Here is a 24,048-nt window from a genome sequence, read left to right as displayed (position 1 = left end):
TAGAACTGTTTTTTGATGCCCTGGTAGTGACTTCAGTAGTCAAGATACCAGCCAGCCTTAGGGTAGGACTAGTGCCTTAGGCAGTAAAATCTTCATTACGTCCCTCATGCCACGTTGTTTTCTTCTGATCTTAAGTTGTGCCTCTGCTGTAGTGGCATGTGTTGTCAGTACCTTGAGGGTAGCGTTTCAGTCTCCTGCATTCAGAGTTTTAGCCTTGTCAATTTTACAGATCATTCTGTAGCTGCTAGGAATTATCGCTGGACATGAACCAATCTCCCTGGATCTGAATTCAGGATCTGGTCCAAATCACAGCTTCTGTTTACCTAATGGGCTATATCTGAGGTCCAAATCCCAACCCCTTCTCCCCCAGCATTTGAGTACCATCCAGATCAACATTTGAGCTCCCCTGGGGCCTAGTTCATTCCATTCTAGAGGCAGAAAATTCAGACCCAGACCTGAGTCCAGACCTAATGTCTTTGTTTGGGCCTATCTCTAGAATGAAGACATTGTCATGTGTGTGGAAAGAGAAAAATGGAAGGGCAGGGAGGTGGCTTCAGTTTTCTTTTTCTGAGTCTTCTGAAGGGTCTTGGCATCTGGGAAAACAGAGGCGTGCTTCATGATTGCAAAGCCTTGCCTATGGACTTGTTCAGCTGCACTACCGTGTCTCAAATGCTCCCCGAATGACACAGGTTTCCCAAAGCCTATTTGACCTCCCCTCCCCACCCCCCTTCCAACATCTGTTGGAGTGAGAAACATTCAAAATGAGAGAACATGAATCCAACAAGTTGTATTTCAGCTTTTTGCTTGTTGTTTGTTAGCCCTGAAAGTGTGTTGAGCGCTACCCAAGAAACAAAAGACCTGCCCCTTGCCCTAAGATCTTACAATATAAACTGGCAGCCAAGACACATTTGACACACAGGCTGTGAGATAACCAGAGAAAGGTTCTGCCTAAGGCACTGCTCAGCTCCACCTCCGCAACCACACTGCAGGGTAGGGGAATTGCGGTAGAGGGGGAAATGCTGCCTTACACCTATGGAGATATTTGGGAAGTTGTTCTAATGTAGGAGAAATTTTCTAGAAAAGGCTCATCACAACACGATTAATTGCAAGTTTCTCTTTCGGTGCAAAATGTTTCACACAGTTCTTCTTACATTACTCAACTCTGCCAAAACTATTGGAGTCAGAACATGGAACAAAATCTGCCAGCATGTAATAAGGACTTAGTATAAGAATTCTTTGTAAGCTGGAGACAAAGTTACAAAGTACAGTAGAAGTTTACCATGAGAGATGGGGATCTCCTTTGTTTACGACATTATGTTGTAGAGATGACCACTCACCCAATTCATAACTTAATTGGTCTGACCTCCGAGATTGAGAAACACATGTGTGCCCCAGGAAACTCTAAGCGGGAGTGCTGTATAGATCTTGGGCAATTGTCTAAATGGCCTTACCTGTCATTATATGCAGCTTCTTTTCCTTGTCAGTCAGTACACAGGCTCCTAAATATCCCCTCCCCGGGTCATCCTCACAAGTCAATTTTGACATACAGAAAACTTTCAAGACATGCAATTTAAGCAGATGGGATTGAGTAGAAATTGTATTTAGAGTCCAGCCAGTGGTGGCATAAAGAAGGCCAAGAAAGTCTTATTTTCCTTCACCACAGCATCCGAAAAGATCATATCACTATGCGTGGTGATCAGTTAAGCCAAGCTATCTCAAGTCACAGACAAGACAGTGCTTTCTAGCTGGAAGGAATTTTCTATTACTTTTCAGGTAAGAGCGATCAGATTGAGTTTGAACTATGATAAAAGTTATATAAAGGTAGGTGTCTTTTTTTCCCCCCCTTTGTGCATTTGTGTAATGCACAAATGGTTTCTTCAAGCTTCAGATAAATTCACCTTGGACTACTGTAACCAACCATGGAGTGTTTCAGGCCAAAGCAAGAGAGGAACAGGTTTCTAATTTTAAAAAAACGTGTTTTGCAATCTTAGGGCAAGATTATAATTCTCTTTACACACTTGTGCAGAGAAATATGGGGGTGTAATGCAACCCCTCAATCCCTTGCATGGGCTACCTATAACAGTAACCTCCACAGCACCACTCCTCCACTTCCCGTGCACCCTACCACTTCCAGTGCAATGGTGAGCACTGATGAGTCAATGCAGAGGGAGAAGCAATCTGCTCCAGAAATAGAGCTGGCATGTATTACTTCTAAACTCTCCCTGTACTCCCTTGGAGCAAGGGGGAGCCAGGGACCAAATTGTGACTGAGTCACAATCTGCCTTTTGGTTTGCTCCTGGGGCAGCCCGCCCACATGTTGCCCGTCACTTGGAGCTAATGGGGAAGGCCACAATTCAGCCCTTAAAGGGCTGTAAAAAGTCACCCTAAAAATGCTGCCACGTTTGTTTCTCAATGACACCACTTCACATTTATGAAATCAGAGAGCTTTTTTTCTCCATAGGTGCCACCCTGCAAATTCACCCTGAGATACGAAAGTCTCTTTGGTTTGTGCGATATTACTAGTAATTATAAATCCTGATGTTGAAACTAAGTTCACAATGCTCTTGATTATGCACAAGATTCTGGCTAACTCCTCAGTAGCTTTTTTGCAGCTGGGGCATTGGTCTGTGTTGAGCAGAACTGTTCCAAAAATGTGGGGTTGGGAGGAATTATCACTTATTAAAAAAAACTTTTAATCTAAATTTGATTTTGATGAAAGTTGACTGATATACTTATCAAGTTCATTTTTAAATTCAGGAATTACTTGACTTAAAGTGCAGCTGACACTGGGGAGGAGCAATTTAGCTATTTTAACTAGTGCCCGGCAACAGCATACAACTGTTTAAAACAGGAAATGATGAATACTGTATCCACTTTAGACCTAGTGCTGCAACTCCTTCTGCTTGTGCACCACTGAAGTCAATGGGGTTTTGCATGTGTGCAAAACACTCCACCTGAGTGGAATAAGTTGCAGGATCAGGGCTTAAGGTGCAGGGAATCTGCAGCAGATATAATATAACCCTCCAAATTAAAATTTGGCCAGGACACTGTAACTAAGACTCCTGCTGTGAAAAGTGCCCTCCGCTTTCCAATAACTAGATGTAGATAGGACCATGGTTTTACATCTGTTTAAAATGATGTTGGCTCTCAAATGCACCAGCTCTTGTGGTTCCGTACCACATTAGAACCTTGAGCAATAACACTTCCATCTGTTGCTTGATATTCCATAAATACTGACTTGGTGATTAAAACAGTGTTTTTTTTTTCCTATGAACTCTTGCTAATGCTCACTTTTTCCCTTGTGCGGATAACTCATGCACATGGGCACATGGGAGACATTGAAAGGAAATGTCTTCTCTCCCCCCCCCCCCGTCCCCCTGCCCCCCAAGACTATGAGCAAAGAAGGCACTGCATGATTCTCTTACCGAACCATGAAGCAGAAGTAGTAGTACAACAAAAAGACTGCCACACTTCATTGTAGGAACCAGGCTATTCAGCTGTCTTCTGAATACATCAGACAATCATTTAAGAAACGGGACCTATGCAGCATCACCCAAGATTTGTATTAGTCTAAGGCGCTAAAGGGGTTATGTTTTCCTAATGGTATTTCTATTCAAGAATGTTTTGGCACAAAGATCTTCCTCTGCTGGGGCTTGTAGTTTGAATACAAATAGTTCTGCTCAGCTTTGTATTTATTACAAAACATTTAGCCAAAGGTCACAAAAGTCTATTTAGCATTCACTTGCTGCACAATAGGCAGATGTACACTCTACTATACAATTATGGCTTTTGATCGTATGGGGATAAGTTAACTTTTATCTTGTAAACAGAGAGATTCATGCTGTGGTTTTGCCCCCACCCCCCCTTCTGTACTTAATGCTTCCAGTGGATGCACATTGTAAAAGCGGCACAAGATCAGATCTCTCCCGGGTTCAGTTTTATTATGTGAAGCCAAAGCATTCAAATAAATAATTTGCGTCGTGCTGGTACACTGTGCTAGGCTAAGCATAAGCCACTCTGGGAGACATCAACAAAAGTACGAGTGTGACATCTATTGACAGCACAAGACTAGAATCCAGCTGTTCCATTGAACAGACAGATGCTAAACAGTATGGTATGCAACCATCACTGCCAGCACTAGCAGCAATGAAGCTCCAGGCAAGAATCCACCATTTTAGGGGGAAACACTAGCTCTGCCTCTGTCTCATATATTTTCTCTGATTTTATGTATTTTCTAAGGCACCGTTGAGTTATTGAAATTAATGTTATTTATGTTATTTCCCCATATTACAAAATCTCTGCTGTCAACATTAACAAGACTATCTACTTCTTTGTTTGTTTATTTGTATTGTAATAGTGTTGAAAGGGCCCAGTCAGGGTCAAACATATGGAAAGATATGATCCCTGTCCCAAATAGTCTAAAAGCCAGATTGTGAAGCCGTTACTCACCCTGTGAGCTCTCGCCCAGGTGAGTAGTCCCAGTGAAGACAGCTGGAGGATGATGTGAATAAGGGCCTTAAGTAGACAAGACCACAAACAGTAACAGAGAACGTAGAAAGAAAATATCAACAGTATAAAACATGTTCTTTACATTTTCTTTTAATTTCCGTAAGCCACCCTACTGCCTTACCCTGCTCTGCCTGGGTTTCCTAGCCAACTGTCTCCACCATTGTTGAATCCAGTTTCCCTCCCTATGCGCTGCTCACCCCCACAGAAATACAGCTGAAGACCACCTCTTATAGAAAATCCCTATCTTTAAGTGACCATTTTAAATGGTCCTCTGTGGTTTCCAGTGCACTATTAATATTTAAAGACCTTGGGTGGGATTTTGACTTAGGAGCACATGGCAAGAGTTTCACCAGCAAGTTTTTTAAGTGCCCATCTCCCTTTGAAAGCCAAAGGGAAGTGGCCACCTAACGGCCTTTTTTGACTTTCTACGACATGTCGTATAGACTTTTCCTGGGACTTGCTCTTCTTAAATCACATAAGCACGTTTTAAAATCTCACGCTTTTAGCCTGATCCTAATCTATCTCACACTGGTTTAGCTGTGATGTAATTCTGTTGACTTTGGTGGATTTATTTGATTATCTGATTCATTTATTTTGGTGTATGGAAAATCAGAATCCGTCTCCATTATCTTCAGTGCAACTGATTTTTGCTGAACTCTTGGAATGGTCACTTGCGATGATTCACTGGGCATTTTCTATGGAAAAGGATCTCTGCAAAAAATTTAAATGTGTATTGGGGAACCACCTGACTCTCTCCGCCAGCTCCAGCCCTACCCACATGATTTGGATATGCGGTTCTAATTTGGGCCCAACTCTATTTTCATGTAATATTATTTATCATTTAAAAAGTGTACAGGAAGAGAGAGGAAAGATTTGATGATGGGAATCCACTCTCTCACGCCCTGAAAAAAGAGAAGCACATTTTCTGTATATAGTTGGGGATAAGGAGTGAAAAGAAGGGTGGTCCAGTGCACAGGGCACTAGCCTGGACCTTAGTAGACCCAAATTCATTTTTCCTGATCCAGCACAGGCTTTCTGTGTGATCTTGGGCAAGTCACTTAGTCTCTCTGTGCCTCAGTGTCCCATCTGTAAAATGGGGATTATAGCCTTGCCCTACCTCACAGGGTGTTGGGGGATAAATGCATTAAGAATTTTGAGGCACTCAGATACTGCAGTAAGAGAGGCTTTATTAGCATCTCGGATGAGATGTAGTAAAACAACTAATTAGATGAAGTGAGCTGTAGCTCACGAAAGTTTATGCTCAAATAAATTGGTTAGTCTCTAAGGTGCCACAAGTACTCCTTTTCTTTTTGCGAATACAGACTAACACGGCTGTTACTCTGAAACCTAATTTTATCTACTCTTTCTGCCTACCCGTCTGTTTTAGACACTTCATTGCTCTCATCATCATAATAGCTGATTGCCAAATACATCTAATTAAGGAAGTCCAGTGCTGTGAGATAACGGACTGTTCTTTCCTCTCTTGCCTTGGCTAAGTGGGATTTCCATGGGTTGTTTTAGAGGAAGATTCCTCACTGGCCCTATTGTGACCTCCATTACTGGGACATGGCCTATGCAATGAGTCCTGTCTTGTGCTGAATTCTAAAAGACCTGAGAAAAGGGTTGTTTCTGCTCTCCATCAGTAAAGAGTTCCACAACTAAAGGCACTTCCTTCATTGAATACGTTCTGCCTTTGTCATCCGACAGTTTCACCTTCAGTTCCCCTAGCCTAATTTCTCTCTGGATTTAAGAATTCTAGATGTGGTGTGAAAAGAGTAGTGGTCTTTCACGAAGTCAGTTCCTTTAGAACTTTGTAGAGAAGGAGCCTGATAATAAGCCATTATTTGATGGTGAAAATAGAGGCCTTTTGCATAGTATTCACTTCCATCACTGTAATGGGAGCCCAATCTGGAAGTGAAAAAGACATGGATTACTACAACTTACAATTACACATCCTTGCTCCCACTAGGAATACAAATAAAACTGAAAGATATAACTTAAAGCTTCGCAGGTACATAGCAAGAAGCATCATAAAATCAAAGACACCAGCAAAATCTCCTCTGAGCTCTTTTTTCCCCCATATTGATATTTCTTTAAAAAGCAATACATTCCTTCCATGAGTTCATACAAGATGCAAATTTATGAGTGAAAGCGGTGACAATGTGTGTGCAATTTCTAAATTTGCCTGTTCTCAAAGCCCCAAATTTTTAGCACCAAAATTAAATCACAAGTTGAGGGAGATGAGATAGTATAGCTATGGCATTGGGGGTGGGGGGTGTGAATATGGCTATTAATTTGTAATTTTGTTTTGTTGATAGTGAGATAAAAAAGCTTTCTGTACATGATGCTATTAGGTGTGATAGATTTGCGCATCCTTGCACTGTCTCTCGCTACCGAATAAATCTGATTGTCTGTTACAAGCTAATAACTCTGCTGATCATTTTAACTCGGATGTTTCAGAGTAAGCCAGCCTTCTTCCTGTTTTCCGTCTAAGGTTCTTGACGATGCTGGAATGGATTGAAGATTGTGTAAAAGTAATGGAATTAGGCTGTTAGTACAGTTCTGCTGAATGTGTCCTCAGCTCTCCTTCACTTGAGAGATTCATCTTTCTTAAACTCTCCCTGCTCTGCAGTACAGCTGAACAGAATAACATTAGCTACTGCTTGTCATTATATCACTAGTTAGACATACCCTTCTTTCACATGAGGAAACTCGGAGCAATAACACTCATTAACTGCTTACATTAAAGCCTTGACAAAAAACAGGTTGGAGTGTGAAAACTCATTTACACCTGATATAAGGGGATCATTAGCTAGCTGAACAATTATAGGGAGTGTAAGGCCAAACCACTGAAAGAACTACAGGCTGAAAAAAGGATTCCTGTATAAGGTGTCTAGGAACCATTAACTCCTTGCAGCACTGCCTACCCAGAGGTTTGTTGTTTTTGATGTTCTCCCTAAACTCAATTTTGTACATAAAGGGTGCATGTATTTTAGTGTAATTGCATGCAGTTGATCAAGAAATGTTTTTCTTTTTCAGCCGGCCTTCCTCTTTGGCCCAGTCATTCAGCTAGCTAGAGAGAGATACCAGAGGAGAAAGTCAGGAGGAACAAAGGGTCCTGTGTGAACCTCCTTGGGCAGGAAATGGCCGTGTTGATAACCACTGCTAGCGATCTGAGATGAACACTCTGAGAAATGGCAAACCTTGCATTAAAATAAAACATTTTCTAGAGGAAATCACATGTTATATTTGCCAGTGTCACACTTGTTCAAGGGCTTCCAGGCAAGGCTTTCACAGAAAGACTTGGATTGGATACGGATACCTGAATGGGAGGTTCTGAGAAGTAAATTTGTTTTGTCGAATTAACTGAAGATTTCTCCTCTGTTAACACAAGCTAAAAGGCCTCATTTTGAAGCACACTGGGTATGTGTGTTGCATTGTCCTCCCGTGGCTGCTCCACAAAGTTGTGGTAAGCTCCTAATGTAGTTTCTCCTTTAGCTGAAAAGATAGAAGTACTGTATGACAATTTGTCTGTATACAAGGTAATAAATCTGCTTGAGATTATGAAGTCCTGGTATACATAAGCCTTGTGATTATCTGTCTTCTAGCCTCATACTCCCTGTGCTAAGGAGACAAAGGGAGTGGTGCCTATGAATAGGTCAGTCATTAAAGACTATCAGAACCTAAGTAAATCTTGCTGGGAAGAGCAAAAGAGTAACTGTATCTTAGATAAAACCAGTTTTCTCCAACTTTTCTGTAGAAGAGCTGGGGTTTGAGGTAATGGAATTTCCCCAGAATGAAGCAGGACAAAGAAAGCAGGTCTTTGTGCTAGCATTTAAAAATGCACAGAGACAAAAGAAAGCTTGGGGCAGGAGAGAGGTACAAAGGGACATGCTTCTGTAGCAGAGGGGCCATGTTTTGATTGGAAGGGGACCAGCCTGGAAGAAGGAAGCTGGCTGCAGAAGAGAGAGGGGGTCCATGGTTTGGAGTAGTAGCCATGGTGCAAGTACGGTGGTACGGTCCGGTACGCCGTACCAGTAAGATATTTATAGCCAGTACCCTGTACCAGAAAGATACAGGAGGAGCAGAACATGGGGCTGCCAGGCAGCCCTGTGCCATCAGCTCCTCTGGAACACCCCCCAGCCCTGTCCTCCAGCGGGGCTACTGTACAGACCACAGACAGGACTCAGGAGATGCAGCCTTCTCTGGGTTCTGTACAGCAGCCCCGCCTGGGGGGCAGGGCTGTAGGTGGTACAGCCGCATTGGAGGAGCTACTGGCATGGGGCCACCCAGAAGCCCTACATTCTGCTCCTTTTGCTGCTGCCATTCTGGAAAGCCCTACGGTTCAGAAGTCTCCAACACAGCAGGAGGAGGACAGAGCCACCTCCCCCACCACAGGTAACGTGGGATGGATCATGGGCAGGGGACGGGGAGAGAGTGGGGGCTCCGGGCTGAGTGGAGAGGAGTCACATGGAGGGTCACGGGGGGAGGTCACATGCCCCCCTTTAGCTGGTGCCCCCCTTTTGTGTCATTCCCATGAGTGCTGCGTAATAGTAAGAAATGAACTCTACTTGCACCACTGAGTAGTAGCCATGAGCTACAGCACAAGGATCCTGGACAGCCTGAAAGGACATTGATCCTGATCCCAAAGGACGCTGAAGAGGCGGGTAATGGCATATAGCCGTATTATTATTTTTACCTAGAACTCTATCTCTTGGCTATCTAAAGGGTAATTGGGATCGAAAGCCTTTGTCTGTTTGCTTCAACTGTCACATGTCCCTGAAGAGGTAAATGGTAACCAAAAGGTTGGAGTTCTGGGGAAGGGTATGTGTCACGGGGTCTATGCCGGCACTTCCACTTTTGTGCCTGCACCCTGTGTTTAGGCTGGTATAATAAAGAGTCCCATCACCTTCAGTGGTTTCACCTTTATTTACAGTGTTCTTGTGCAGTCCCAATTCCCCCAACAACAATCACACTACAGACCCCTCCCAGGGTCTTCCGGCCCATGAGGTGCCTTCCAGTAGGTAAGGAGACAGAGAAACAGCCCTCCTGTCTCATCCCAGCCCCCTCCCCCCCCCCCCCCGTCATTGAGGTTTACCCAGGGCTTTTATAGCCCTCCCAGTCTTTAGCCCAGCTGTTCCCACTCGGCCCAGCTTGTTGCTCTGAGCTAGCCTTCATTAGGGCTTACAGCTGGGCTCCCTGCTGCATACCCATGTCTCTCTACCTGGCCTTTTGACTGGAGAGCCATCTGCAGCCAGCATTTTGACAGGGCTTTAAAGGGGGTTTTACCCCTGCCCTGCCACAGTATGCTTCAGCAATAAGTGAGTCTGGATGGCGGGCACCAGTCTCAGGACCTAGGCAGTTGAAACATTAGGTCACCGCTCTTTAAAGGGGCTTCTAGAAAGAGAATCTGCACCCCAAAAGAAAGCATAAAAACCAAGAGGCAGCGCCTGGACTCTGCTCAAAACTAAGAAAGCTCAAAAGCGGGACCCAAACACAGCAGCCTAGTGAGTATCAAGCAGAGAGCACTTTCATACACCTTTATGTCAAGCTGGTACTCTGGGGGATGAAGGTCTGGGGTCCAGCACCTGCCGATGAGTCAGGATGAGACTTATCACATAATTGTGGCATTAGCACTAAATAGTTAGGACCAGATTTAGTCCAAGTGTTATGTGGCGAATTGGGTATTTGTGTGTGTAAATGGCCAAATCTGATCCTTTGTGCTCTTGCTTACCCAGTTTACATATGTATACGAAATTAGGCATGCATTTGTGCATGGAGGCTGCAGCTGCATGCTTCCACTGTAGAATCCTGATCCTTACAAATTTAAGTTCAAAAATTTGAACACTTATGAAGTGAAGACCTTCAGCTGTAAAGGCCAAGGAAAGAAAGAGACATATTTGAAGCAAAATAAGCTGATCTCTTAAATACATTACAGTAGTGTAGACCAAATGTACTCCGTTGTCTGGAATTCCTTTGCTATGATTTTATCATAATTGGAACCTGAACATTCATTAATTATACTGAGTGTATTCAGAGTAAGTCAGGTAATCATTACTTTTCACAGTTACTCATGAAGGTTGTAATTAAAGCGCTCTTGCCGTTCTCCGTCAATCTCTGTTAAACAGTCTTGTACTACGTCAAGATTTCCTTTCTCGTCATCTTTTTCACATCTCCTTTTCGCTTTGTGTAGTGTTGCTCAGAATTGTTTACAAGTTACTGCCTTCTCCCCAAAGTAGCAGTGTTTCACTGATCAATGAATGATCCTCGTATACATCTTCTTTTCTTCACTGCGTAACATTTCCAGAATTGTGTGGAATCTTGACATGAAAGTACTATCGCAGTGTGAATCACTAGCGAATGAGGAGAATTGCTTCATAATGTGGACCAATATCTTTGAATTGAAAAGGTATCTGAGGCCTTTCTGGAGCATGATCATTAGCTAACTTTCTGTAGGATTTGTTTTTGTGTTCTCATGTAGGCATGTATTTTTGGAGATGACTACAGGGTATTAGCCGTACTGATTTAGGGGATATGTATTCTGCTCTTTTAAATTCTAAGGCATGCTGGCACAGTGTGACCATATGTGACAGTGTACTGATGCTCTCCAGGTTTCAGAGTAGCAGCCATGTTAGTCTGTATCTGCAAAAAGAACAGGAGGACTTGTGGCACCTCTCCAGTGACTCATCAGGATAGAGTCAGGACTCGAGTTATCAATTATTTTTCACAGGAAATTTATTAAAATTTACATTTGTTGAAATTTCCCATAAAAACCGTGTTGGTATTTTGGCCTGTATACGCCAGCACTCATCCACGTACCTGCCTGTCTGCTGGCATGACATTTTTATGAGCAGAGTTTCATTTTCTTAGAACTCATAGTTACAAGTAGCACTACTCAGAACAGAGAATGTGGAGCTTGATTCACCCCTTTCACTAGTATAACTTCACTAGAAGTTGATGGAGTTGCCCTGTTATAAAGCTAGCATAAGGGAGAGAAAAATCAAGAACAAAGTCTTTTTTGGGCCAATGCAATATAATATACAGGTGATCTGACACATTCTGTTTTAAGTTAATGCTCCTGCTAAATCTCTTACTAACTTTATTGTCTCTGAAGAGGACATTACCATCCATCACGCCAATAATTCACTGATTGGAACATACAAGCACATATTTGCATTGTACTTACTGTAATGATTTCTAAAGGAGATGTTCTGATCTAACATGTCTGGTAACATTTGGTCAGCAAATAATTGATTAAAGGTCTTGAATGCTATGCAGTGAGATAAGACTATAATGGCTATAGTTATTGGATTCAGTGATTGCTAAATAATGGATCACTTGGGGCTCCTACCTGCCAGTGCGCTGATGAACAGGATAGTACTGAGCCACAGACTAGAGCTGCTGAACATGGTGTTGTATTATTCATTACTGAATTAGGTATGTGTCTCTGGTTGACACTAAGAATAACTGAAACTCTTTTGCTTTGCATTTCCAAAGGAGTCTAAGGGAGTTAGTCCCCCCAAATCTCATTCAAATTCCCTTAGGCTCTTTTGAATATCCAGTGTTCCTTTCATTTGGAAGGAAATAGCCCTGATCTTGCATCTGTTGAATTCGGTGGCAAAGCTCATGTCGATATTGATAAGAGCAGGATTGAGCCACATAAGTGCAAAATATTGCTATAATTATTATTGGCCCAATTCAGTGGAGTAAGATGCCACTCAGTGTGAGTAAGGGTGGCAGCATCTGGCCCAACACTATTGTTCCACATCCTTAGATCCTTTGGAGTAGTGTGTACTGACATTTTCTCTTCTTCCAAAAGAGAGAACTTCCTATGACCTCTTCTGTGAGCTTCAAAAATACAGTGTGATTTATGGTTATCCTGATTTATGTGCTGCTTCATTTGGGCTCTCTGGCAGTATTTGGACAAGAGCTGAGATTTAAAGAAGACTGGTTTACACCTCTCACTGATATTCTATTTTATTTTTTGCTCACTTTGCATGCCCAGGTTCCATTTAGAACCCAAAGAGGAGATGATGCGATATCACAAGAAAGTTCTCATGACACTTCCAGATCAATTTCACAGGCTCTCGAGGTTTGTGCATATTTTGTACAAGTGTCTGAATGTCTGAGTGCTTTCCTGAAACAAATCCCCAAAGCTGATGAGTGAGGTTCAGCCTTCACTACTACTGAGTCTGATTTGCAATAGTTATGTTTAAAATCATGAGGAAAGTCCACCAGAAATAACAGCCACAGAATTATAGTGCCAGGAATAGATTAGAAAGGATGGGGAGTCACTGCTGGCACTTTCTGTTCTCTTTGCCCACACAGCTATTTGTTGTTCAGGTTTTTCTGTGTCTGGATTCATCTGAAGTCAGACACTCAAATACAAATTGGAATTTAAACTTTCAGGTACATGTACATCACCTCTTCAGAACAAGGTAGTATGAGATAATGGTTAGTCCCACAGTGTCAAACAGAAAAGGAGCCAGCCTGCGAGGGTATTATATTTGGCAGATGTCTTCAGAGGAAAGACATGACACTTACAGTAAATAGAATTGCCCACAAATTAATGAAATGTTCTGCAAACTTGCCTGTCTGTTTTCTTAACTCCTTGAGGTTTTACACTCTGTGAAAATAACAAGCTCTGGAAAGTTGGAGACCAGTTAGTGTTGTTGGAAGAGAATAATATACAATGAATCCTGTCTAAACGAGCACCTGATATATAAAGCCTACAAAGATGAACCCTAAAAAATACATTTACCATACACTGTACTAATCTCCATTGATAATGCTTATATGTAGATAGCCATTTAAATTAATATCTGATGAATAGCTTAAAGTCAAAAAGAAGAAAACCCTACTATAAATGGAGGTAAAATAAATTGCAAAACATGTTTTTAATAAATATTAATAATTGTTGTGTTGAGTAAAAGGAAAAAAAAACAGGAAGTGCAGGTATATTGAGTAGATTTGTGAAATAGTGGGGAGAAGGGGAGTTTTTTCTCCCATCACAACTTTTGTTTCCTGTGAAACTGAAGGAATTCACCATAGTGTGTGAGAAGAAAAGATAACTGTTCACACTTAACCCATCTGAATCTAATACTTTGTAGTCCTGCTAACTGTGAGACAGATTTTGCTCTCAGGTATGCCTTTGGATATTCAGAGAAACTCCAGGGAAGTTACTCTGGATATATGAAGGAATAACCAAAAGCAGAAATTGTCCTCAGGGCCCTGATCTCATACAAATCAATGTGAGTCCTTCCATAAGGTTCTAAAAATAAGAACATGGAGTCAAATTAATTCCTAATGTAATACCACTGATATCAAAAGATAAACCAAGGAAAGACAAAAGAAGACACTGGTTCATTGCATTTGTATAGAATGTATTATCTAGGTCCTTGTTTACATGTACAGCAGTTACATGAATTATTTCCTAATAAATAGGATGAACAATGATGTTAAAAGAATGCAACCTTAATTCTGCCCTCTGGTGTGTCCATCCTGAGTGAGGTTGGGGTCCTGTGGAAGGAATATGATGTGGTTGTGTAATTAAAGACTGTATCATAATGCCAAGGGCAAAATTAAGATTTTGCACAGAAATCTTTCCTATTTCGTGTAATTGGATTCCATACTCAAAAATTTCACTGCATTTGCATTGAAAACTTGCTTTCTTCCTGATCCATAGTGCCCAGTGCTTAATTTGTAATGAAAGAGGTGTCAGGGCTCAAGCAATCAGGTGCCAGGGCTGAAGAAATTTTTTTTTACTTTCATAACTGATGCGACAAACCCAGAGGTGCTGTGGCTATGAATTGCCAAGGATAGAGCTGTCAGGGCTCAGCCCTGGCACAAATTAAGCACTGATACTACCCTTGCCATGAGCCAATACCTTAATACGACAATCTGGATGAAAGCGACCATGTCACAAAAAGCACCACACTAATTTGCAATCTTAGATGAAAGGTCAAAACTGAGGCACAACAGATGCAAAGTATGGGAAGGTTCCACTTCTACTGTATCTGTTCTGTGGATATATTCGGTAATGGAGTGACTTTGCTTATACCTTATCTACTGGATTCCCCTTAGTGTAGTAAAATCCAAGCAAGTCCTCCAGATGACACACTTTCTGTAGGTTTAGGATGTGGGGACCACATTTATCTTTTCAGCTTCATCAAAGAAACATTTTAGCAAAGTTTAAAATTAATTAATATCACACAGCTAAATCTGAATCCCACAGATTAGATTAAAGTTTATCCAATAAGAGCTGATTCTCTGGATATAAACGAACACATCATCTGCATGAGATTTAATTGAGAAAACTGCATCAAAAAGGCAAATTAAATACCAAGAACATAACAGATTTTTGACAGAGAAACACTGTGGGAAGTAAAAAACCATCTGTACACAGAAGAACAGAATGACATTTTATGCATGATATTGGCCAGATAATATTTTCTTTTTCATGCATTATCCATGTTAAACATTTTGGTAAAACAGATACATTAATGCACTTTTCCCTATCACCTGGTGTTAGGTATAATGATGAAAAGATTCCTGCCAAGTGAAAATGAAGCTCGTGCAATATAGATTGTTAAAAATATTATTCAGGATTTCTAACCAGCTTCCAATCTTATAAATAATTCCATGTGTTTAAACTATGACTAAGCTTTCCTGAACTGGGTAGATTTATGTACTATATATTAGGCCTTCAACTAAAATTAGCCCCATTGTAAAAACTAAAATAATTATAAAAATTACTCTTTGCAGCACATATTTCAGAAACTCAGAACTATGGCCATCTGTTATTGCCTGCACGTGGAAATAGCAGCATTCCTGTAATGCAGTCACAGCCCTGTGTCCTTCCATATGCCAGTATGTTACCTGACACTTCATAGGCCAAGATGCCCAGCCGCCATATAGAGCTAATGCTACTTTCTCATTATTTCAGTGAAACCTGTAATTGAGATAGAAACTTGATTTGGGGGAGGAGGGGAATGAGGCAGATACTCATTGTACCACTCAGCTAGTCTCTGATAAGTACCACAAAACATTCAAATGGACTAATAAGGCCCAAGATATCTATTGAGTTACAGAAGGATCAGAAAGAAAAGGAGTACTTGTGGCATCTTAGAGACTAATCAATTTATTTGAGCATAAGCTTTCGTGAGCTACAGCTCACTTCATCGGACGCATTCAGTGGAAAATACAGTGAGGAGATTTATATACACACAGAACATGAAAAAATGGGTGTTTATCGTGCACATTGTAAGGAGAGTGATCACTTAAGATAAGCTAATACCAGCAGGAGAGTGAAGGGGGGGGAAGAAAACCCTTTGTAGTGATAATCAAGGTGGGCCATTTCCAGCAGTTAACAAGAATGTCTGAGGAATGGGGTGGGGGGGAGGGGGGGGAATAAACTTGGAGAAATAGTTTTACTTTGTGTAATGACTCAACCACTCCCAGTCTATTCAAGCCTAAGTTAATTGTATCCAATTTGCAAATTAATTCCAATTCAGCAGTCTCTCCTTGGAGTCTGTTTCTGAAGTCTTTTTGTTGAAGAATTGACACTTTTAGGTCAGAAATCGAGTGACCAGACAGATTGAAGTGTTCGCCGACTGGTTTATGAATGTTATAATTCTCGACATCTGATTTGTGTCCATTTATTCTTTTTCGTAGAGACTGTCCAGTTTGACCAATGTACATGGCAGAGGGGCATTGCTGGCACATGATGGCATATATCACATTGGTAGATGTGCAGGTGAACGAGCCTCTGATAGTGTGGCTGATGTGATTAGGTCCTATGATGGTGTCCCCTGAATAGATATGTGGACACAGTTGGCAACAGGCTTTGTTGCAAGGATAGGTTCCTGGGTTAGTGGTTCTGTTGCGTGGTTGCTGGTGAGTATTTGCTTCAGGTTGGGGGGCTGTCTGTAGGCAAGGACTGGCCTGTCTCCCAAGATTTGTGAGAGCGATGGGTCGTCCTTCAGGATAGGTTGTAGATCCTTGATGATGCGTTGGAGAGGTTTTAGTTGGGGGCTGAAGGTGACGGCTAGTGGCGTTCTGTTATTTTCTTTGTTGTGCCTGTCCTGTAGTAGGTGACTTCTGATGTGAGTTAACTTTAAGAACATTTTCACTAAAAGCACATGGCATTAAATGTTTCTTTCTCCAGAGTTACCCTGTTCTTGTCTTTATACTTCACATTTCCCAAGTGTAGCTAACTTCAGACTTAAAGAAAATAGACAAGCCAAACTATCCTTAATAGTCATTGATTCCCATGCAGCCTTGTATGATATACATCATACAATGGGGCTGGCTAGTGAAAATCACTCTGTTTCTCTGAGCTGTCAGTGTGCCTCTGGAATCTGCAGAGACTTGTGTGAGTTCAAAATAATGAACTGAGACCTCGGGACAATTATTTATTTTCAAATTGGTGAAGAGCCATTTTCTTTTCAGTTCCAGAAATTAAACTCCCCAAAAGCCAACTTGCTCTACAGAAAATTAATAAAGCAAAGCATGCTGGCAGTAACATACACATGTTTATTTATATGAGATGTCTTCAGTTAGGAGGAATAAGATGAGAAATTGATCCAAATGGCTGCACTCCAAGGGGATTTACTCCCAGTCTAAACCCATTTCCATGTTTCAACTCAGAATCGATGGAACTTGAGTCCTTCTTTGAATGTATAAGGTTAAGATCCTATTAATGCTCACTCTGCTAGCTCAAAGTAATATTTTTCTTCATAATAGATGGAGGGCTTGGCCAGCCAAGTCTAGCAGAGAGTGGAATGGGACGAAATGGAATTAGAGACTGAGGGCTTGTCTACACAGCAAGTTATTTTGCTACAGGCCAGGGTGAAAATCTACAGTGCACCAGCTTGTTGCAAAGTAACATCCCACGTAGACACTGCTACAGCTTGCTGAAAGTCCCAGACTGCGGCTTAGTGTACTACTACATGCCGCACAGTAGCTTGCTGTCTAGACAAGCCCTGACTAGTGGTCCTCATTCCATGTACAGTGTGAACCCATCATCTTTAGTTAAATTTGAACAGGATTGAAATTGAGGTTGCATTTGTGAAAGTGCAGGAAGAATTTTGAATGTGTAAAGTTACACAGATTCAGGAATCTATTAAGGTATTTCTAGAGCATTCATCACCATGTTATCTATGTATTGAATGAAACCTTGTTCAAAAGGTAAATCTGATATGTGACTTCCACTGTGGCCTGTACCGTTAAATTCATATGGGTGGAACACATGTAGCAGACGTATTCCAATATGAGCTTTCTCTAGTAACATTATATAGTCAACTTTGAATTAGAATCCAAGAATTAGAGGCCAGTGAATAATTTGCAAGGAAGAATTTGACTCTCTATTCCCTTTTTCTGCTTGGGAAATATCCACCAGTATGAGCCCGGATGTGTGTGTGTTTTGGGGGATGGGGTTGAGTGTGTATCCATTATTTAGACTTCTTCAGCAGCTGGCTCCCCCCCCCCCCCCGGCCCACTGTCTGGATTGGTTGCATATTTTTGTGATTGGTAATATAAATCACTTACCACCACCACCCCCCTCGCCACTCCCCTCCCCCCAGCTTTGTAAGCATGCAAGCTCTTTGGGCAACATACTTGAGATTTGATTTAAAAATTTCTTTTCCTGCACATTTATGCCAGTAAACTTGATTGGTTCAGTTTTCACAAGGAAAGTGGGGGGGTAACATGGCTCCTCCAAATAAATATTCATGGGTATTTTGTGTTTTGCATTTTTTCATAGGTGTAGTAGAAACAAACTTCTTTGGACAAGTGAGTCCCCTCAAAATGAATGGCAGGTAAATGAAAAAACAAATAAAAGGAAGCACTTCCCTATAAGGTGTATAATTAATTTGTGAAAACCATGGCACATATGTGAGAGTCAAAGGCTGTCGCTGAAGCTTAAAAAAGACTAAATAATGAATTACCAATAACAACTTTTGTAATTAGGCATGCTAAGTTAAGGGCATTCTAAGGTGATGTGCTGAGTTACCATGGTGATGAACACGGTATAAGGAACAGAATCGAATGGAATGGAGTGCTTCCAATGGAACTGCAGGAGAGAGAATCCACGGGCAAAGGAACAAAATCTCATGACAGCCATAAGAGGGGAAGAAGATTCTGATAGCATATATGGTTACTATAAGGTTATTTTCAGGTGAAATGCCATCTAAACCCTGTGTGTGTGTGTGTGTGTGTGATACACCAGGTGTGCTCCAGTTGCAGATAATGACTAGATACCCATTGAATTTTTTAATTCAGTTGTGGGGGGGATTGGATAAACTGTCATAGTTTCTTTATTAAAAAGCTTGCAAGAAACATTAGTTCAAATCAATTGATTAATACAGCATGTATAATTATTTCGAAGTTGCTATTTTGACTCATATTTTACCCTCAGACATCAACAGGCATGACAGCCCATACAGCATGGAGAGAAAGTATATTTCAGGGGTCTGAAGACAGACAGAGTTTCATAAACCTTCTTGCCATTATCTTTTCCTCGCTTTCCTAATCCCCCCTTCTCTAATTAAACTCTCACAGCAAGGACAATGGTTATTCATCCATGATAAAAACAACCCTGTCAAGTTTCCCCTCACATTCTATTACATTTAGGATTTCATATCCTTGGAAAAAATACTGTTAGTAACAGATTTCCCCCATTTTGGCTTTGAAATGTATCCATTTGAAAGACTAAGTAGAAGCGGCTCTAATCGCTTCAGAAATACGGCCTCTGTTCAGCAGAGGTGCTTTGATCTTTGTCTGCGGCTGTAGAGACTCTGGGGGCATCAGAACATATGCAGAGCCCAGTTTTGAACCAAGAACAAAAAAGAAATTAAAAAAGTATTTTTTTCTTCCCTGTCAATTGCTGTGGCTGGATTCATCTCCAGACTGTCTGGAAACTGTCTGTTCATCTCCAGACTGTTGTTTTCTGCAGAAAAGGACCTGGAGATTACAGTGGACGAGAAGCTGGATATGAGTCAACAGTGTGCCCTTGTTGCCAAGAAGGCTAACGGCATATTGGGCTGCATTAGTAGCATTGCCAGCAGATCGAGGGAAGTGATTATTCCCCTCTATTCGGCACTGATGAGGAGGATTCCAAAGAGGATGGAGCTAGATTGTTCTCAGTGGTGACAGGTGACAGAACAAGAAGCAATGGTCTCAAGTTGCAGTGGGGGAGATCTAGGTTGGATATAAGAAAACACTATTCCACTAGGAGGGTGGTGAAGCACTGGAATGGGCTCCCTAGGGAGGTGGTAGAATCTCCATCCTTAGAGGTTTTTAAGGCCCGACTTGACAAAGCTCTGGCTGGGATGATTTAGTTGGGGTTGGTCCTGCTTTGAGCAGGGGATTGGACTAGAGGACCTCCTGAGGTCTCTTCCAGCCCTGATATTCTCTGATTCTGTGAAACAGAAAGGCAACAGCACAACTCCGGTGAAGGAGTTAGGCAGGGAGAGAATTAACACACATTTCATGAGCTGAGAAAGTACTGCCGGTGTCAGCCCTCATTGAAGGTTTAAATGAGTGTAAATGGTGGATTGTCTATAACCTGAAGTCTCTAAATCATGCTTTGGGGACTTCAGTAACTCAGCCAGAGGTTAGGGGTCTGTTACAGGAGTGGGTGGGTGAGATTCTGTGGCCTGCAATGTACAAGAATTCAGACTAGATGGTCATGAGGGTCTCTTCTGACCTTAAAGTCTAATGAGTAGCTTGTAGCCAGGAGGTGGGGAATGAGGCAGGCTGAGCCAGAGTGAGTCAAAGCATTATTGAAAGGTCATAACAAGTGTGGGATGATCTAAGATTCGGGCCTGTTTGGTAAGGAGGAAAAAGTAATAAGAATCTTTCTTATTTAATCTAAGGAAATCTTGGCTGTGGGAATCCCCTTTGTTTCCATTTAGACAAACCATGTGGATAACTGTACCTTCGAGAGACTCTGGAAATAAGCTGTTGGAACCGACTGTTGTGTTATGCAGAGCTCACATGATGCGATCCTGATCTATGAGAAGTTACTCAGACACTGGGCGAAGCAGACCTTGGTCAGGCTCCTGTGATAAGTTTTTGGAGGAGATGGTATGATGGGATAACATGGTTTTGGTAATTAAATATTCATGGTAAATAGGCCCAATGGCCTGTGATGGGTTTGTAGATGGGGTAAGATCCAAGTTACCCGGGAAAGAATTTTCTGTAGTATCTGGCTGATGAATCTTGCCCATATGCTCAGGGTTTAGCTGATCGCCATATTTGGGGTCGGGAAGGAATTTTCCTCCAGGGCAGATTGGAAGGCCCTGGAGGTTTTTCGCCTTCCTCTGTAGCATGGGGCACGGGTCACTTGCTGGAGGATTCTCTGCTCCTTGAGGTCTTCAAACTACAATTTGAGGACTTCAATAGCACAGATATAGGTGTGAGGTCTTTTTTAGGAGTGGTGGGTGAAATTCTGTGGCCTGCATTGTGCAGGAGGTCAGACTAGATGATCATAATGGTCCCTTCTGACCTAAATATCTATGAATCTATGAATCTATGAGTGGTCACTGAACACCACAAACCCTGGCTCTGAAAAGTCTTTTGGGTGTTATTTTGAGAGCACTTCTCTACAGGCAGCTCTTTGTTTCATTACAGCAGTGCCTACAGAGGTCCCACCCAAAACTGGCCCCCACTGTGGTTGGTACTGGATGAACACATACTAAGAGACCGTCCCTGCCTCTGTGGCTGTGTCTGCATTTATGGCAGCGTGTAGACTACAGGCACCACCCATGGAGCTACATCCCACAGTGAAATTCAGGTTGTTGCTGCGCTGTGTAGATACGCACCGCAGCGAAAGGTTCCAGCAGTGGGACACTGTCCTGCTAAAAATCAGTGTAGGCATGGGAGGCACTGCTCGGCATGGAGAGAGCCCACACAGAGTACATACCCCAGGGGTTCAGGCATGGTAGGGCCTCTATTCTGTTCACCTAAGCCGTGCTCACCGTCTACACTGCTGCTTATACCTGGGCTAGCTCGGAGCACACTGTCTGTACTCTACATGACACCATAAATGTAGACGTAGCTTAGGAACTTACCATCTAAATAGAAAACGCAGACACAGGCAGTATCCGTGCCGACCCTTTGTACAAGTGAGAGAGCAAGTGATTTCCCCAAGTCACCTGTGGGAGAGCTGAGAATTGAATCAAGGTCTCCCAAGTCTGAGGCCAGTGCCTTAACCACAGGACTGTCCTTCCTCTGCCTCTGTCAGGGTGCATCTTTCAGGTTACTTGCCTGAAATCCTTTTGGGGTAACTGTGCCTCTGACCCACTCAGTGTTCTGCTCAAGGGATGCCTCCTTAGAGTCATAGAATATCAGGGTTAGAAGGACCTCAGGAGGTCATCTAGTCCAACCCCCTGCTCAAAGCAGGACCAATCCCCAATTTTTGCCCCAGATCCCTAAATGGCCCCCTCAAAGATTGAACTCACAACCCTGGGTTTAGGAGGCCAATGCTCAAACCACTGAGCTATCCCTTTCCCACCCCTTAGGTTCTCAGGCCTCTAGAAATCACTCTTTTCTCTGGGAAGGCACCCATGCCCCTCTCCCTCTAAACAGAGGATTTAAGCTGCAGTCACCCTGCAATTCACTATGATTACCCCAGCAGGTCTGACCAGGCTCAGCACCTGCAGTTTCACTCTCCCCCCCAACCCCCACCCCCCAGACTGACACCTGCATTTCCTGGTTTCAATCAGATGTAGAAGTTAAAGCATTTGGATACTGTTTGTTCCAGGACAAGGGCTTTTCTTCCAGTGTTTGTAGCCTTTTTACTCGTATCTGGCAAATGTGTCCAGTTTCTACTGCATGTGACACTGTATTAAAACTAAGTAAATAATATGGACTACCTTCTCTGAATACCTTGCAGTGACCCGACAGCTTTTACCGACTGCAGTACGTTTATTTTAGGACAAAAGCACCACAGCAAAAACACATAATAAAACAATAAGTCTAAATGCATAGTAAGCTTACCAGAGATCAGCCATCTTCTCTGGGGGTCTGATAAGTCAAAGTCCTTCAACTCTTTGCATAGGGTTTGCCGCTTGGTTAAAGGTTCATGTCAGTTGGTTAGATCATGATGAGGCCCCTCAGTCAATTGAAGCTGACACTGTATAGAGTTGAGGGGCCTTTGTTTCCCAGACCAGCTGAAACAAGTAAAACCAGTCAATGCCCTTTTCCCTGGGGGATGGGGGGGGGGTCAAAGGTGGGATATCTGCATATCCAGGAATGGGATTTGGCATTAATCAACCCCCAGAAATTCCAGATTCCACAGGAGACCAACCCAGTGAGTCATGGACACACACACACATACATGTAATGCTTAGTGATACAAAGTTGTGTGACTATTCGGTGGGCCCATATTGTCTGACACATCTCAATATTTTTAGCCTTTGATGTTTGTATGCTTCCAAGGTCTGAATCTTTAAAATGCAGGTGAGATTTGCAAAGTGGATATAATAGTCTCAAAGTTATGCCTGTGTTTGTCACAGCAGGGATGCACAGATAATAGCAACGTGAAACAGAAGATGGGAAATTTGGGTTCCATTTTGGGCAATTTTTGTTGTTGTTGTTGTTTGTTTTCTTTTCTTTTGACTTGGTTCATGCACTCCCAGAAAGGGGCTCGGGCTCGTTCCCATTGAATTCAATGGTAAAATATCTCCATCAATTTCAATCAGAGCAGGAGTGGGTCCAAAATTAATAAGAGTCACACATGGCTCATTGCTATGTACTTTACTGAAATTAACTCCTTTAATGTATCTCAGTCCAAAGGCTTAGGCTCAATTTCCAGGGTTCAGTCCAGTTTTGATGGTAACTAAATGAAGTATAACTCCAATTATTTGATAGCAAGTGAAATGAAAGTCTAATTTTCAGATATCCTTTCTAATTTCCGACACAGTTTTCAACTCTTCTCTCCTTAAAAATTCTGCCTTTCATGTAGTTTCTCTTATAATGATTTAATCTGAAGGGAGGTTTAACATATTCTCTTTGATATCCCTACCACCACCACCCAAATCTCAGTCAGAATGATCCCATAGACTAAAGTCTCTGTTCTTTGGTTGCTTAGGTCTAGTAAGTTCTCAGCTAGTGTAATTCAATTGACTTCAAGAAGAGTTTTATTTAGTTAAATAAATTAGTGGTCCACTTGATGTTTCCTTGAAGTCAAAGGGAATATTTATGTGCTTACGGTTAAGCACATTTATAAATCCTTTGCTGGATAGAGGCCCTACACTAATTTAATCTTATTTCCTGGGAGGTGTTTAGATATTGCAGTGACAGGCTGAAGTTCCAAACCCACAGATAGACATAACAGTGTGAAAGTACTGAGAAAGATGGGGGTGCTACATATTTTCATTTCCCTTCCAGATTGTACAGACTCCTTCTGCAGCTGCATTGCTTGACTGCCTAGAAAGTGGTTATCCGATATTAGATGTATTGTTCAATTGTGAGAATTCTAACAGAGTACGTATGAGTGTATTTAACTTTGATATTTTTTTAAAAAAGGATATTTTG

The sequence above is a fragment of the Lepidochelys kempii genome, chromosome 14 (genome assembly GCF_965140265.1).
Source record: "Lepidochelys kempii isolate rLepKem1 chromosome 14, rLepKem1.hap2, whole genome shotgun sequence".
In the NCBI taxonomy this organism is placed as follows: Eukaryota; Metazoa; Chordata; order Testudines; family Cheloniidae; genus Lepidochelys; species Lepidochelys kempii.
The sequence above is the reverse complement of the archived record's forward strand: the minus strand, read 5'-3'. Positions refer to the sequence as shown.